At 44.3% G+C, this 16430-nt stretch overlaps 2 long non-coding RNA genes across 2 annotated transcripts; one reads left to right on the top strand and one right to left on the bottom strand.

The window, feature by feature from the left end:
* Window positions 1–6089: 6089 nt before the first annotated feature.
* LOC145879832 (uncharacterized) lies at window positions 6090–8717 on the top strand. Its single transcript, XR_014392655.1, has 2 exons — window positions 6090–6451; window positions 6668–8717. It is a non-coding gene; the product is annotated as an uncharacterized LOC145879832 (long non-coding RNA).
* Window positions 8630–9211, bottom strand: LOC145879831 (uncharacterized). Its single transcript, XR_014392654.1, has 2 exons — window positions 9072–9211; window positions 8630–8952 (listed from the first exon to the last, which is right to left on the bottom strand). It is a non-coding gene; the product is annotated as an uncharacterized LOC145879831 (long non-coding RNA).
* Window positions 9212–16430: the final 7219 nt, after the last annotated feature.

Genomic DNA, 16430 nt, shown 5'->3' on the forward strand with positions numbered 1-16430 from the left:
CCCAATCCCACCCAAACTGACGTCATTGGATGCCAGCATGGTAACTGCGTCAGTTTGGAAAAACCGGGAGAAGAAGAACGTAAAGGATCACCACCAACTTGATTCTTCCTTTGTCTCTTCTTTCCATTTGAAACCGTCTACAACATCTCTGACACCCCTCGACCCCTTGTCTGGCCGAACACCAATCGGCGCTGCATCCCCCTCACCCCCTGGATCCCCTGCCAGATCCCCTTCCACTCTCTCCAAGTTCTTCAGCCTCTCTTCCCTCTCCTCTCTCCACATGTCATCTGTCTCTTCTTCTTCTTCAGAGGAAGGATCACAGACCTCCTCCCCTTTTAGTGCTTCCTCTGTTTCCCTGGCTGTCTCAACTCAGTCATCCTCCTCTGCCACTCCCCCCAGTCCTGCCTGCCCTTCCTCCACAACCCACGTCTCCTCCCCTGCCCCCCAGTCCTCCTCTCCAAACCCCCTGGACCACCATGGAGAGACCAACAAAGACAGTGAGACTGCCAGGTACTGCAGCCTGACATCAAATTTCATGCCAACCAACACCATTGAATTTAAATGAAAAAGCCAATATAATATAGCTAACCTAATGCATATGTCTGTGTGTCTTTACAGAGATCTTATGAGCTCTGAGGTCAAAGAGGTGGGGGCATTTGTTCCACAGACAAAGAGAATGGTACCCCGATTTGCTGGCATCGCAGGTCTGTAAACGGGTGCCATTTGTTGGTGCTATTTTTCTCAATTCATCTTTGACAAAGCTTCTTTCTTACCGCTGTCCGTCTCTCGGTCTCTCTCTGCAGAGGCCTCCATTGACCTGAGGGATTCCTCTGTCTCCTTGGAGAGGTAAGTACTGTAGACAATAGCCACCTTCATCTCACTCGACTCTACATAAGAGTGGTCACTCACACCATGACATGGTAAGGAATATCTGTATGCTTGTACATTAAAACAGTGTTCAAACAGACCGATTGGTGTGGAGCTACTGCTACTGAGGCCTCTAATCAGTCACTCTTCCTCTAGGCCATTGGTCAGGCCTCGGGAAGCCATGGCTCGCCTCCCAAACCTGTTCAGCAAGAGTAGCACCCAGCTGGGGGAGCAGAGCTGCACAGGCGAGGGCGAAGACAACACCAAGCTCCTCGGGTAAAACACACACACATCTACACACACACACCTACTCTTATCTCTGAGCTCTGCTTTTTGTTTTAAATAATTCTGTGTGGTATTCAGAGTTATCTTGCGTTCATGCCTTACAAATCCATTCATTAGTTTACCTTTGGTCCACTGTTCAGATATTAGTGTGTAACAGATGGCTTCTTTCCCACAGGTTGCCTAATATTGGCAACACCTGCTTCATGAACTCTGCTCTGCAGTGCCTGCTGGGGCTGCCAGCATTTTGCAGAGACATCCTGAGACAGCAGGACACCTGGAGTTCCTCCCCCTCCTCTAAACTGCTATGGTATACAGCCTCGCTTTCACTCTCCTGTCCCACCTGTACACACACTGACCCACCCATCTAGACGCTTATAGTTACAGTACACAAGTCCCGCCTCAATGTATGTGGCAGTGGAGGCTGCTGAGGGGACGACGGCTCGTAATGATGTCTGTAGTGGAGCAAATGGAATGGCATCAAACACATAGAAACCATATGTTTGATGTATTTGATAGCATTCCACTGATTCCGCTCCAGCCATTACCAATTAAGGTGCCATCAACCTCCTGTGGTATGTATGTACAGTATGTATGTATGTATGTATGTATGTATGTATGTATGTATGTATGTATGTATCTATCTATCTATCTATCTATCTATCTATCTATCTATCTATCTATCTATCTATCTATCTATCTATCTATCTATCTATCTATCCTAAACAAATATATAAATGTAACATGCAACAATTTCAAAGATTTTACTCAGTTACAATTCATATAAGGAAATTAGTCTATTGAAATAAGTTCATTAGGCCATAATCTATGGATTTCACGACTGAGCAAGGGCACAGCCATGGGTGGGGCTGGGAGGGCGTAGGCCCAACCACTGGGGAGTTAGGCCCAGCCGATCAGAATGAGATTTCCCCCACAAAAGGGCTTTATTACAGACAGAAATACTCCTCAGCACCCCCTCAGACGATGCCGCAGGTGAAGAAGCTGGATGTGGAGGTCCTGGGCTTGTGTGGTTACACGTGGTCTGCGGTTGGACGTACTGCCAAATTCTCTAAAACAATGTTGGAGATGGCTTATGGTATAGAAATTAACATTCAATTCTCTGGCAACAGCTCTGGTGGATATTCCTGCTGTCAGCATGCCAATTGCACACTCCCTCAAAACCTGTGACATCTGTGGTATTGTGTTGTGTAACAAAACTGCACATTTTAGAGTGGCCTTTTATTGTCCTCAGCACAAGGTTTACCTGTGTACCTGTGTGATGATCATGCTGTTTAATCAGCTTATTGATATACCACCTGTCAGGTGGATGGATTATCTTGGCAAAGGATAAATGCTCACTAACAGGGATGTTAATTGGGGCTAGGGGGCAGTATTGAGAATTTTGAAAAAAATATGTGCCCATTTTTAACTGCCTCCTACACCAACTCAGAAGCTAGAATATGCATATTATTGTTCAGGTTTGGATAGAAAACACTCCGAATTTTCTAAAACTGTTTGAATGGTGTCTGTAAGTATAACAGAACTCATATGGCAGTCAAAACCCTGAGACAAATTCTGACAGGAAGTGGATACCTGATGTGTTGAATTATCTTTAAGCCTATGCCATTGAAACACACAGGGCCTTATTAATCTTTGAGCACTTCCTATGGCTTCCACCAGATGTCACCAGTCTTTACAAAGTGTTTTGAGTCTTATACTGTGAGATCTGACCGAACAAGAGCCTTGGAACGGTGGTGGCCGATTAGACTTTGGCGCGCGAGTTCATGTTGGGTACTCTCGTTCCAATGCGTTTTAAAAGAGAATGCAATCGTCCGCCTTGAATATTATTCATGTTCTGGTTAAAAAAGGCACTAATGATTTATGCTATACAACGTTTGACATGTTTGAACGAACGTAAATATTTTTCCCCCCTCGTTTATGAAGACAAGTCCGGAGGGCATAGATCATGTGCTAACAACACAGAGCTTTTTGGACATAAATTATGAGCTTTTTCGAACAAAACTACATTTGTTATGGACCTGGGATTCCTGGAAGTGACATCTGATGAAGAGAATCAAAGGTAATGAATTATTTACATAGTATTTTCGATTTTAGATCTCTCCAACATGGCGGTTAGTTTGTATCGCAAAGCGTATTTCTCTGGGCGCAGTGCTCAGATTATTGCAAAGTGTGATTTCCCAGTAAGGTTATTTTTAAATCTGGCAATCCGGTTGCGTTCAAGAGATGTAAATCTATAATTCTTTGAATGACAATATAATATTTTACCAATGTTTTCGAATAGTAATTATTTAATTTGTTGTGCTGATTGACTGGCGGTTATTGGAGGGAAACGATTTCCTCAACATCAACGCCATAGTAAAACGCTGTTTTTGGATATAAATATGAACTTGATAGAACAAAAAATGCATGTATTGTCTAACATAATGTCCTAGGAGTGTCATCTGATGGAGATTGTAAAAGGTTAGTGCATAATTTTAGCTGGTTTTCTGCTTTTGGTGACGCCTGTCTTTGAATTGACAAAACATTACACACAGCTATTGTCAATGTACTCTCCTAACATAATCTAACTTTATGCTTTCGCCGTAAAGCCTTTTTGGAATCGGACAACGTGGTTAGATTAAGGAGATGTTTATCTTTCAAAGGGTGTAAGATAGTTGTATGTTTGAGAAATTTGAATTATGACATTTAATTGTTTTCAAATTTGGCGCTCTTGATATTTCACCTGTTGTTGATAGGGTGTATCAGGGGTGGGACATAGCCCATAGAGGTTAACAAATTTGTGCACAGAATTTGAGAGAAATAAGCTTTTTGTACATATGGAACATTTCTGGGATCTTTTATTTCAGCTCATGAAACATGGGACCAACACTTCACATGTTGCATTTATATTTTTGTTCAGTGTACTGTATGTATGTATGTATACATACTGTCTTTTGTACACTCTTAGTGCCTCATATGATTTTTAAGATAAAACCACACCCAACTCAGCTACTGATTAACACCAGAGATGATTTCCTGTCACAATCAGGAATCAGTTGAATCATATTTGATCAGAGGCTAAAGTAGAAGCACAGAGTTAATCTGTGGCCAAAGTGAGAGAGTGAAACCTGAATGCATGCTCTTTGTCTCCCTCCACAGCTGCTTTGCCGAGTTACATCAGGCAAGGCTTTCTGGAGGCACTGTCAATGCTAAGAAAAAGGAAAAGATGAAAATCCTTCAAACAGTCAAGCGCTGTCTCTCCGTTGTCAATGAGGACTATGAGGACGACGGTGAACAGGTAAGATATTATATGCTAAAAGACTCACTTAACAATAAACCTGGGACACGTGACAATCTTTTTCCTTAGCTCTGTTTCAGTTGTAGTTGTTGATGTATTTTCTGTTTCTTTCCCATTCTTCTCTTAGGATGCCCATGAATGTGTGTTGCTCCTCCTCTTTCAGCTGAAGGAGGAGGGTATGGCATTAAAGGGCTCCCCAGAGCCATACACCTGCCCCGTGAAGCAGTTAGAATTCAAGCTGAAGACTTTCCGTACCTGCACCAGGTAACAGCTGTCATTTGTATATGGTGTACCTTGATGTCTTCATCACATTTGTGAGGAGGTTTAATGTCAGCATAACATGCAGGATACAGAGGTAAAGCATTAAGATAGTTAGTGTGTAGAGGGATCAAAAGGTTTGTGTTGGAGAGCTGATGCATTTCTCTCCGTACCTCTGAAGCTGTGGAGTTATAGTGTATGGTCAGGAGGATTACAATCACCTGTCACTGAACCTGAGCCAAGACCTGACACACAGCCTGGACCTCTACTTTAAGGTCAGCACTTAGCTTCAACCAAGAGTTAGTGAGTATGTCAAGGAACACTATCATTAATGTCATGTTCATAATTGTATTGCTATGCTTTGTTACCTAGCCATCTGCATTAGAGTGTGCATGCAGGGTGTGCTCAGGCAGCATGGCATCTGTGACTAGGCACTTCCTCACGCTGCCCCGGTGAGTCCCTCAGATTACAATTGACAGTCCTGATCTAACTCACCAAACTGGGTTATTGATTTGAGTACAAGACTGATGCCTTTGTCTGTGTGAATGCCTGCCTGGTCGTCTGTGTATGTGAATGCCTGCCTGGTCGTCTGTTTGTGAATGCCTGCCTGGTCGTCTGTTTATGTGAATGCCTGCCTGGTCGTCTGTTTATGTGAATGCCTGCCTGGTCGTCTGTTTATGTGAATGCCTGCCTGGTCGTCTGTTTATGTGAATGCCTGCCTGGTCGTCTGTGTGTGTGAATGCCTGTCTCTGAGCAGGGTCCTAATGCTTCATATCAAGCGGTTTACTGCAGGCAACTGGGAGCCAGAGAAGGTGGATGATCCCATATCCATCCCTGCAGAACTGACCCTCCCAGCCGTATGTGGGGCGACAGCCCCTGTCCAGCATGGAGCCAGGTTGGTTTAGACTCTGTTTGGGGACATTGCACATTGGGTAGCCAACACACACCATGATTTTCACACACTAGATATTTCTTTTCAATGCCATCAATTTACACAGGGCAAGCTCCATGGGGAAAAACAACATGGACAACACACCTGCAAACTCCCCGAAAGGCACCCTTGATAGACCAGGTAGGACATTGTGTTACTGACATTATGCAGAACACCCTCTCATGAAACAGGACTATTGAGGAAAGCAAGTCAGAAGCTGAAGTTAAGAGTATATTTGTTGATAGGTTTCCACTTCACTTTCTGGTTTGCATTTACACTATATTTGATATACCCCCACCAGCTTCAAATTCCTCTGACCAGCTAGAGAAACCAGCTGTTAGTGAGAAAGAGCAGCAGGCAGCCGCTGTGGTGAGGAGAGAGAGAGAAATAGAGAGAGAGAGAGAGAGAGAAATAGAGAGAGAGATAATTCCATCCAGTTGAGATAGTGGGCAGATCAAGATAAGGCAGTTATAGAAGGCACCCCTATCCTGTAGACAAAATAACAATCCTATTATTAAATGTGTTTCCTTACAGAGACACCAGCCAGACAATATCTACAAATTGTCAAGTGTGATCTCACATCTGGGAGACAACATGTGTACAGGTAAAATGCACGCACGCACACACAATTCTGAAAGCTTAATGTACACTCTATTCTGTTTCCCTTGTTCCCTAGGCCACTACATCAGTGATGTTTTGGACAGCCGTGGCAGTGGGTGGCTCTGCCTGGATGACGCACATGTCTTGAGGACAGATGAGGCCACTGTGCTGAGGGCAACGGCACAGACTGCCTACATCCTGTTCTATGTCTGCAGGTAAGGCTCTAGCCCACACATTTGAGAAGAATGCCACAAATGGAGTCAATCACGACAATGAGTCATCAAGAAAAAAAAAAGTGTTCACCAAAGCTAGAAAGATGATTAATTGACCACGCATTAAGAGTTATCCCTTTAACCTGTAATCCCTCTGTATGTGTTATTTTCCAGACATTGTATGTACATGTAAGATCTCCCTGTCATTTCTCATTGTAGTGGAGCAGGTGAAGGAGACCAGGCCCCTCACTACTAGGAGAAGCACCAGGAGAACCCATCGTTAGGGGCACAGCGCTCAGGGACCACCTGGAGTAGCACCTACCGCACACCAAGAAACATCAGATTCATCGAATTAGGATGCCCTAGACCACCATCAAGCTGCCCTAGACCACCATCAAGCTGCCCTAGACCACCATCAAGCTGCCCTAGACCACCATCAAGCTGCCCTAGACCACCATCAAGCTGCCCTAGACCACCATCAAGCTGCCCTAGACCACCACCAAGCTGCCCTAGACCACCATCAAGCTGCCCTAGACCACCATCAAGCTGCCCTAGACCACCATCAAGCTGCCCTAGACCACCATCAAGCTGCCCTAGACCACCATCAAGCTGCCCTAGACCACCATCAGGCTGCCCTAGACCACCAGAAGAAACAGCCTACACCACTGTAGGCTATCCACTGTTTATATAAATATAAAACATCTCACCTACCTAGTGCAATTCATTTTCCTTTACTGTACATGGTAGTTAATAACTGCACCTACAGTGCATTCAGAAAGTATTCAGACCCCTTGACTTTTTCCACATTTTGTTAAGTTACAGCCTTATTCTAAAATGGATTAAATTGTTTTTCTTCTTCTCATCAATCTACCCCATAATGACAGCAAAAACAGGTTTTTAGAATTTTTTGCAAATTTATAAAGAAAACAAAAAGCTTAACTATCACATTTACATAAGTATTCAGACCCTTTACTCAGTACTTTGTTGAAGCACCTTTGGCAGCGATTACACCCTCGAGTCTTCTTGGGTATGACGCTACAAGCTTAGCACACCTGTATTTGGGGAGTTTCTCCCATTCTTCTCTGCAGATCCTCTCAAGCTCTGTCAGGTTGGATGGGGAGAATCGCTGCACAGCTATTTTCAGGTCTCCAGAGATGTTCAATCAGGTTAAAGTCTGGGCTCTGGCTGGGCCACTCAGAGACTTGTCCCCAAGCCACCCCTGCGTTGTCTTGGCTGTGTGCTTATGGTCGTTGTCTTGTTGGAAGTTGACTCCCTTCGCCCCAGTCTGAGATCCTGAACGCTCTGGAGTTGGTTTTCAACAAGCATCTCTCTGTACTTTGTGCCGTTCATCTTTCCCTCGATTCTGACTAGTCTCCCAGTCCCTGCTGCTGAAAAACATCCCCACAGCACGATGCTGCCACCACCATACTTCACCATAGAAATGGTGCCAGGTTTCCTCCAGATGTGACGCTTGGCATTCAGGCCAAGGAGTTCAATCTTGTTTCTCATGGTCTGAGAGTCTTTAGGTGGCTTTTGGCAAACTCCAAGCGTGCTGTCATATGCCTTTTGCTGAGAAGTGGCTTCCGTCTGGCCACTCTACCAGAAAGACCTGATTGGTGGAGTGCTGCAGAGATGGTTGTCCTTCTGGAGGGTTCTCCAATCTCCACAGAGGAACTCTGGAGCTCTGTCAGAGTGACCATCAGGTTCTTGTTCACCTCCCTGACCAAGGCCTTTCTCACCTGATTGCTCAGTTTGGCCAGGCAGCCAGCTCTAGGAGTCTGAGGTTCCAAACTTCTTCCATTTAGGAATGATGGAGGACAATTCCTTCGACCTCATGGCTTGGTTTTTGTTCTGACATGCACTGTCAACTGCGGGACCTTATATAGACAGGTGTGCCTTTCCAAATCATGTACAATCATGTACAAGTATTTCTGTTTTTTATTTTGTATACATTTGCTAGAATGTCTAAAAACCTGTCTTCACTTTGTCATTATGGGGTATTGTGTGTAGATTGATGAGGATTTGTAATTTTTTTTAATCCTTTTTGAATAAGGCTGTAACGTAACAAAATGTGGAAAAAGTCAATGGGTGTGAATACGTTCCGAATGCACTGTATAAGAGGCAATCTCTATCATTCATTCATGTTGAGTAAAAAGTGGAAAAAGTTAATAATATTAAAACAATATTGTGTGTCTGTGCACAGTCTATCTACGCACTCCCTCAGGATTTGAATGTAACCACAAATACAATAAAGTAATGGAACAATGAATGGCAATGTAACAGACCATACATCACAGATCAGTTTGGAAGACAGTCTTGACCCACAACTACTGTGGGAAAGACTAAGAGGACATCAGAGCTGGGGGCTCTGCGACTGGAGGTGTGGGCTCCTCTGGGGGGATAGGGATGGCTGCAGGGGCCGGGCCCGCAGACGACCCAGAGTCCTGGACAGGGGCCTTGGATGCCTCTGAGGAAGGTGTTGAAGCAGCTGTGGCAGACTTTGCCTAGTTCCAGAGGAGATATAAACAGGCTATTACTGTCATCTATGCAGACAATCATGTGACCCAAAACAGGTGGGTGCAGCTCATTATGAGTCCAAGTAAAATGGATTAGGGAAATGTACCTTCGATACCATAACTACAACGAAATTCTTCTCGTCAATTTTGTAGTCTTTAATAGGTGTGTCATCTTGCAGGATTTTGCCAGCATATATGAGCTTCTGTCCAGACACTGGGAAGTTATCTTCTCCTTCAGTACCTTCACCTGTTGAAACCAAAAATAAGCTGTTCAGCCTTGCTTTAATTGTTAAACACAGTGCAACCAAAAAGTTGCTCGCTAACACTGACTGTTTGAATTGCCCAACTTTTTACATTGCGGTTTACCTTACATGATGTAGCTAGCTAGCCATTTTCACTCGTTATGACCTAGCTAGTAAAGGTCTGCTAGAATATTGCTGATTAATCGTCCAACTAGACTTGCATAGACTAAAATAGATAACGTAGTTAGCTAGCTAGCTAGTAATATGGCTGTCAAGCTAATATACAACAAATGGCTGTCTAGCAAATATGGCTATCTAGCAAATATACAACAAATGTACTAACGTTAGTATTTTTGTTTAGTTTACAGTCACTAGGCAGAGTGGCACCTTTTCAATGCGGTACGGTCAGAGGTCCTCCTAACATACAATGATGAAGACAGCTTGTCGGTCGGAACGTTGGATATTAGGTTATTCAATTATTGAGTCTGAGCAAGAGAGTGCGGCTCTCCTTTTCTTTTTCAAAGGTCATCCTAACAACCATTGCAAAGCTACACGTTCGATCTGTATCAGATCAGCGTCAACTGAAGTGAAATAGGCATTTTACTTTCCATAATAAAATATTACTCTAAAGTATTTTAAGAAGATAGAAGCTAATAAATATGTTTTATGTTTACTGTATATTGTATAGGCTGTAAATGTGTCTTTACATTTGTCTATTGCTGGCAGCACCAATTCACCGAGTCAAATTCTGTGAATGTGTGAATGTAGGCCACTTGGGCAATAAAAGTTATTTTGATTCTGATAGACAGTACTTCGAATTTCCTAGCCTCTTACTATATCCCATACAATCATGCGTCAGTGACCCAGGGAGCATGGGAGAAAGAGAAGACAATGTTTTCTCAATAAAAAAACAGGTTTATTGGCAAGAACCTAGTTATTTTGTATATTTTATGAAATAGGAACAACTCTGAATACACGATCAATTCATTTTGTAAATTATTTTTCAACATTTTGGTTTGTGTGATTTGTTGGCTATTTACGCTGGTAACGCGTAGTCAAGCGCATCATAATTTGGTTATGACATCACAATGTTAAATAGGCAACATATTTTGATGTTCTGCAAAATAAGGCATAGTCTACAAATACACTGAAATGGGATGTTTGTGTTGCTGTAAAAAGGTATATGTTTAGTCTGGGCTAGAATTGATCTAATTCTGTTACAATTTAGAGTATATTCTATTCTTTTCTGCTATTCCTAGTTGTTTCATTGTCTATTTATGTGTCCCATATGGCAGGATTTGGGACAGAGGGTATAACTATGGTTACAATGGGCGACAAGTTCTTTATTTTATGTTCAGATCATGTGGTTTGGGTGTGACCTTTGCTGCTAGTTGAAATATAACAAGGTCTGTTGTGAAGCAAGTAAGATCTTTTTATTTGATTTGTTATGTACTATATTAGCTATATAATGTTTCTCCAAACAGAAAAAGAAGTGCAGAGTTCGCCTCGGGATTGGGAGCCGCTGTCCATCGCCGTTCCCAATCCCACCCAAACTGACTTCATTGGATGCCAGCATGGTAACTGCGTCAGTTTGGACAAACCGGGAGAAGAAGAACGTAAAGGATCACCACCAACTTGATTCTTCCTTTGTCTCTTCTTTCCATTTGAAACCGTCTACAACATCTCTGACACCCCTCGACCCCTTGTCTGGCCGAACACCAATCGGCGCTGCATCCCCCTCACCCCCTGGATCCCCTGCCAGATCCCCTTCCACTCTCTCCAAGTTCTTCAGCCTCTCTTCCCTCTCCTCTCTCCACATGTCATCTGTCTCTTCTTCTTCTTCTTCAGAGGAAGGATCACAGACCTCCTCCCCTTTTAGTGCTTCCTCTGTTTCCCTGGCTGTCTCAACTCAGTCATCCTCCTCTGCCACTCCCCCCAGTCCTGCCTGCCCTTCCTCCACAACCCACGTCTCCTCCCCTGCCCCCCAGTCCTCCTCTCCAAACCCCCTGGACCACCATGGAGAGACCAACAAAGACAGTGAGACTGCCAGGTACTGCAGCCTGACATCAAATTTCATGCCAACCAACACCATTGAATTGAAATGAAAAAGCCAATATAATATAGCTAACCTAATGCATATGTCTGTGTGTCTTTACAGAGATCTTATGAGCTCTGAGGTCAAAGAGGTGGGGGCATTTGTTCCACAGACAAAGAGAATGGTACCCCGATTTGCTGGCATCGCAGGTCTGTAAACGGGTGCCATTTGTTGGTGCTATTTTTCTCAATTCATCTTTGACAAAGCTTCTTTCTTACCGCTGTCCGTCTCTCGGTCTCTCTCTGCAGAGGCCTCCATTGACCTGAGGGATTCCTCTGTCTCCTTGGAGAGGTAAGTACTGTAGACAATAGCCACCTTCATCTCACTCGACTCTACATAAGAGTGGTCACTCACACCATGACATGGTAAGGAATATCTGTATGCTTGTACATTAAAACAGTGTTCAAACAGACCGATTGGTGTCGAGCTACTGCTACTGAGGCCTCTAACCAGTCTCTCTTCCTCCAGGCCATTGGTCAGGCCTCGGGAAGCCATGGCTCGCCTCCCAAACCTGTTCAGCAAGAGTAGCACCCAGCTGGGGGAGCAGAGCTGCACAGGCGAGGGCGAAGACAACACCAAGCTCCTCGGGTAAAACACACACACATCTACACACACACACCTACTCTTATCTCTGAGCTCTGCTTTTTGTTTTAAATAATTCTGTGGGGTATTCAGAGTTATCTTGCGTTCATGCCTTACAAATCCATTCATTAGTTTACCTTTGGTCCACTGTTCAGATATTAGTGTGTAACTGATGGCTTCTTTCCCACAGGTTGCCTAATATTGGCAACACCTGCTTCATGAACTCTGCTCTGCAGTGCCTGCTGGGGCTGCCAGCATTTTGCAGAGACATCCTGAAACAGCAGGACACCTGGAGTTCCTCCCCCTCCTCTAAACTGCTATGGTATACAGCCTCGCTTTCACTCTCCTGTCGCACCTGTACACACACTGACCCACCCATCTAGACGCTTATAGTTACAGTACACAAGTCCCGCCTCAATGTATGTGTCAGTGGAGGCTGCTGAGGGGACGACGGCTCGTAATGATGTCTGTAATGGAGCAAATGGAATGGCATCAAACACATAGAAACCATATGTTTGATGTATTTGATAGCATTCCACTGATTCCGCTCCAGCCATTACCAATTAAGGTGCCATCAACCTCCTGTGGTATGTATGTACAGTATGTACAGTATGTACAGTATGTATGTATGTATGTATGTATGTATGTATGTATGTATGTACGTACGTACGTACGTACCTATCTATCTATCTATCTATCTATCTATCTATCTATCTATCTATCTATCTATCTATCTATCTATCTATCTATCTATCTATCTATCTATCTATCTATCTATCTATCTATCTATCTATCTATCTATCTATCTATCTATCTATACTAAACAAATATACTGCTCAAAAAAATAAAGGGAACACTTAAACAACACAATGTAACTCCAAGTCAATCACACTTCTGTGAAATCAAACTGTCCACTTAGGAAGCAACACTGATTGACAATAAATTTCACATGCTGTTGTGCAAATGGAATAGACAACAGGTGGAAATTATAGGCAATTAGCAAGACACCCCCAATAAAGGAGTGGTTCTGCAGGTGGTAACCACAGACCACTTCTCAGTTCCTATGCTTCCTGGCTGATGTTTTGGTCACTTTTGAATGCTGGCGGTGCTTTCACTCTAGTGGTAGCATGAGACGGAGTCTACAACCCACACAAGTGGCTCAGGTAGTGCAGCTCATCCAGGATGGCACATCAATGCGAGCTGTGGCAAGAAGGTTTGCTGTGTCTGTCAGCGTAGTGTCCAGAGCATGGAGGCGCTACCAGGAGACAGGCCAGTACATCAGGAGACATGGAGGAGGCCGTAGGAGGGCAACAACCCAGCAGCAGGACCGCTACCTCCGCCTTTGTGCAAGGAGGAGCAGGAGGAGCACTGCCAGAGCCCAGCAAAATTACCTCCAGGAGGCCACAAATGTGCATGTGTCAGCTCAAAACGGTCAGAAACAGACTCCATGAGGGTGGTATGAGGGCCCGACGTCCACAGGTGGGGGTTGTGCTTACAGCCCAACACCGTGCAGGTTGTTTGGCATTTGCCAGAGAACACCAAGATTGGCAAATTCACCACTGGCGCCCTGTGCTCTTCACAGATGAAAGCAGGTTCACACTGAGCACATGTGACAGACGTGACAGAGTCTGGAGACGCCGTGGAGAACGTTCTGCTGCCTGCAACATCCTCCAGAATGACCGGTTTGGCGGTGGGTCAGTCATGGTGTGGGGTGGCATTTCTTTGGGGGGCCGCACAGCCCTCCATGTGCTCGCCAGAGGTAGCCTGACTGCCATTAGGTACCGAGATGAGATCATCAGACCCCTTGTGAGACCATATGCTGGTGCGGTTGGCCCTGGGTTCCTCCTAATGCAAGACAATGCTAGACCTCATGTGGCTGGAGTGTGTCAGCAGTTCCTGCAAGAGGAAGGCATTGATGCTATGGACTGGCCCGCCCGTTCCCCAGACCTGAATCCAATTGAGCACATCTGGGACATCATGTCTCGCTCCATCCACCAATGCCACGTTGCACCACAGACTGTCCAGGAGTTGGCGGATGCTTTAGTCCAGGTCTGGGAGGACATCCCTCAGGAGACCATCCGCCACCTCATCAGGAGCATGCCCAGGCCTTGTAGGGAGGTCATACAGGCACATGGAGGCCACACACACTACTGAGCCTCATTTTGACTTGTTTTAAGGATATTACATCAAAGTTGGATCAGCCTGTAGTGTGGTTTTCCACTTTAATTTTGAGTGTGACTCATAATCCAGACCTCCATGGGTTGATAAATTGGATTTCCATTGATTATTTTTGTGTGATTTTGTTGTCAGCACATTCAACTATGTAAAGAAAAAAGTATTAATAAGATTATTTAATTCATTCAGATCTAGGATGTGTTATTTTAGTGTTCCCTTTATTTTTTTGAGCAGTGTATATAAATGCAACATGCAACAATTTGAAAGATTTTACTCTGTTACAATTCATATAAGGAAATGAGTCTATTGAAATAAATTCATTAGGCCATAATGTATGGATTTCACGACTGAGCAAGGGCACAGCCATGGGTGGGGCTGGGAGGGCGTAGGCCCAACCACTGGGGAGTTAGGCCCAGCCGATCAGAATGAGATTTCCCCCACAAAAGGGCTTTATTACAGACAGAAATACTCCTCAGCACCCCCTCAGACGATGCCGCCGGTGAAGAAGCTGGATGTGGAGGTCCTGGGCTTGTGTGGTTACACGTGGTCTGCGGTTGGGAGGCCGGTTGGACGTACTGCCAAATTCTCTAAAACAATGTTGGAGATGGCTTATGGTATAGAAATTAACATTCAATTCTCTGGCAACAGCTCTGGTGGACATTCCTGCTGTCAGCATGCCAATTGCACACTCCCTCAAAACCTGTGACATCTGTGGTACTGTGTTGTGTAACAAAACTGCACATTTTAGAGTGGCCTTTTATTGTCCTCAGCACAAGGTTTACCTGTGTACCTGTGTGATGATCATGCTGTTTAATCAGCTTATTGATATACCACCTGTCAGGTGGATGGATTATCTTGGCAAAGGATAAATGCTCACTAACAGGGATGTTAACAAATTTGTGCACAGAATTTGAGAGAAATAAGCTTTTTGTACATATGGAACATTTCTGGGATCTTTTATTTCAGCTCATGAAACATGGGACCAACACTTCACATGTTGCATTTATATTTTTGTTCAGTGTACTGTATGTATGTATGTATGTATGTATGTATGTATGTATGTATGTATGTATACATACTGTCTTTTGTACACTCTTAGTGCCTCATATGATTTTTAAGATAAAACCACACCCAACTCAGCTACTGATTAACACCAGAGATGATTTCCTGTCACAATCAGGAATCAGTTGAATCATATTTGATCAGAGGCTAAAGTAGAAGCACAGAGTTAATCTGTGGCCAAAGTGAGAGTGAAACCTGAATGCATGCTCTTTGTCTCCCTCCACAGCTGCTTTGCCGAGTTACATCAGGCAAGGCTTTCTGGAGGCACTGTCAATGCTAAGAAAAAGGAAAAGATGAAAATCCTTCAAACAGTCAAGCGCTGTCTCTCCGTTGTCAATGAGGACTATGAGGACGACGGTGAACAGGTAAGATATTATATGCTAAAAGACTCACTTAACAATAAACCTGGGACACGTGACAATCTTTTTCCTTAGCTCTGTTTCAGTTGTAGTTGTTGATGTATTTTCTGTTTCTTTCCCATTCTTCTCTTAGGATGCCCATGAATGTGTGTTGCTCCTCCTCTTTCAGCTGAAGGAGGAGGGTATGGCATTAAAGGGCTCCCCAGAGCCATACACCTGCCCCGTGAAGCAGTTAGAATTCAAGCTGAAGACTTTCCGTACCTGCACCAGGTAACAGCTGTCATTTGTATATGGTGTACCTTGATGTCTTCATCACATTTGTGAGGAGGTTTAATGTCAGCATAACATGCAGGATACAGAGGTAAAGCATTAAGATAGTTAGTGTGTAGAGGGATCAAAAGGTTTGCGTTGGAGAGCTGATGCATTTCTCTCCGTACCTCTGAAGCTGTGGAGTTATAGTGTATGGTCAGGAGGATTACAATCACCTGTCACTGAACCTGAGCCAAGACCTGACACACAGCCTGGACCTCTACTTTAAGGTCAGCACTTAGCTTCAACCAAGAGTTAGTGAGTATGTCAAGGAACACTATCATTAATGTCATGTTCATAATTGTATTGCTATGCTTTGTTACCTAGCCATCTGCATTAGAGTGTGCATGCAGGGTGTGCTCAGGCAGCATGGCATCTGTGACTAGGCACTTCCTCACGCTGCCCCGGTGAGTCCCTCAGATTACAATTGACAGTCCTGATCTAACTCACCAAACTGGGTTATTGATTTGAGTACAAGACTGATGCCTTTGTCTGTGTGAATGCCTGCCTGGTCGTCTGTGTATGTGAATGCCTGCCTGGTCGTCTGTGTATGTGAATGCCTGCCTGGTCGTCTGTGTATGTGAATGCCTGCCTGGTCGTCTGTTTATGTGAATGCCTGTCTGCCACTGTCCGTATGTCTGT

The sequence above is a fragment of the Salmo salar genome, chromosome 06 (assembly GCF_965601325.2).
Source record: "Salmo salar chromosome 06, fSalSal1, whole genome shotgun sequence".
NCBI classification, from domain to species: Eukaryota; Metazoa; Chordata; class Actinopteri; order Salmoniformes; family Salmonidae; genus Salmo; species Salmo salar.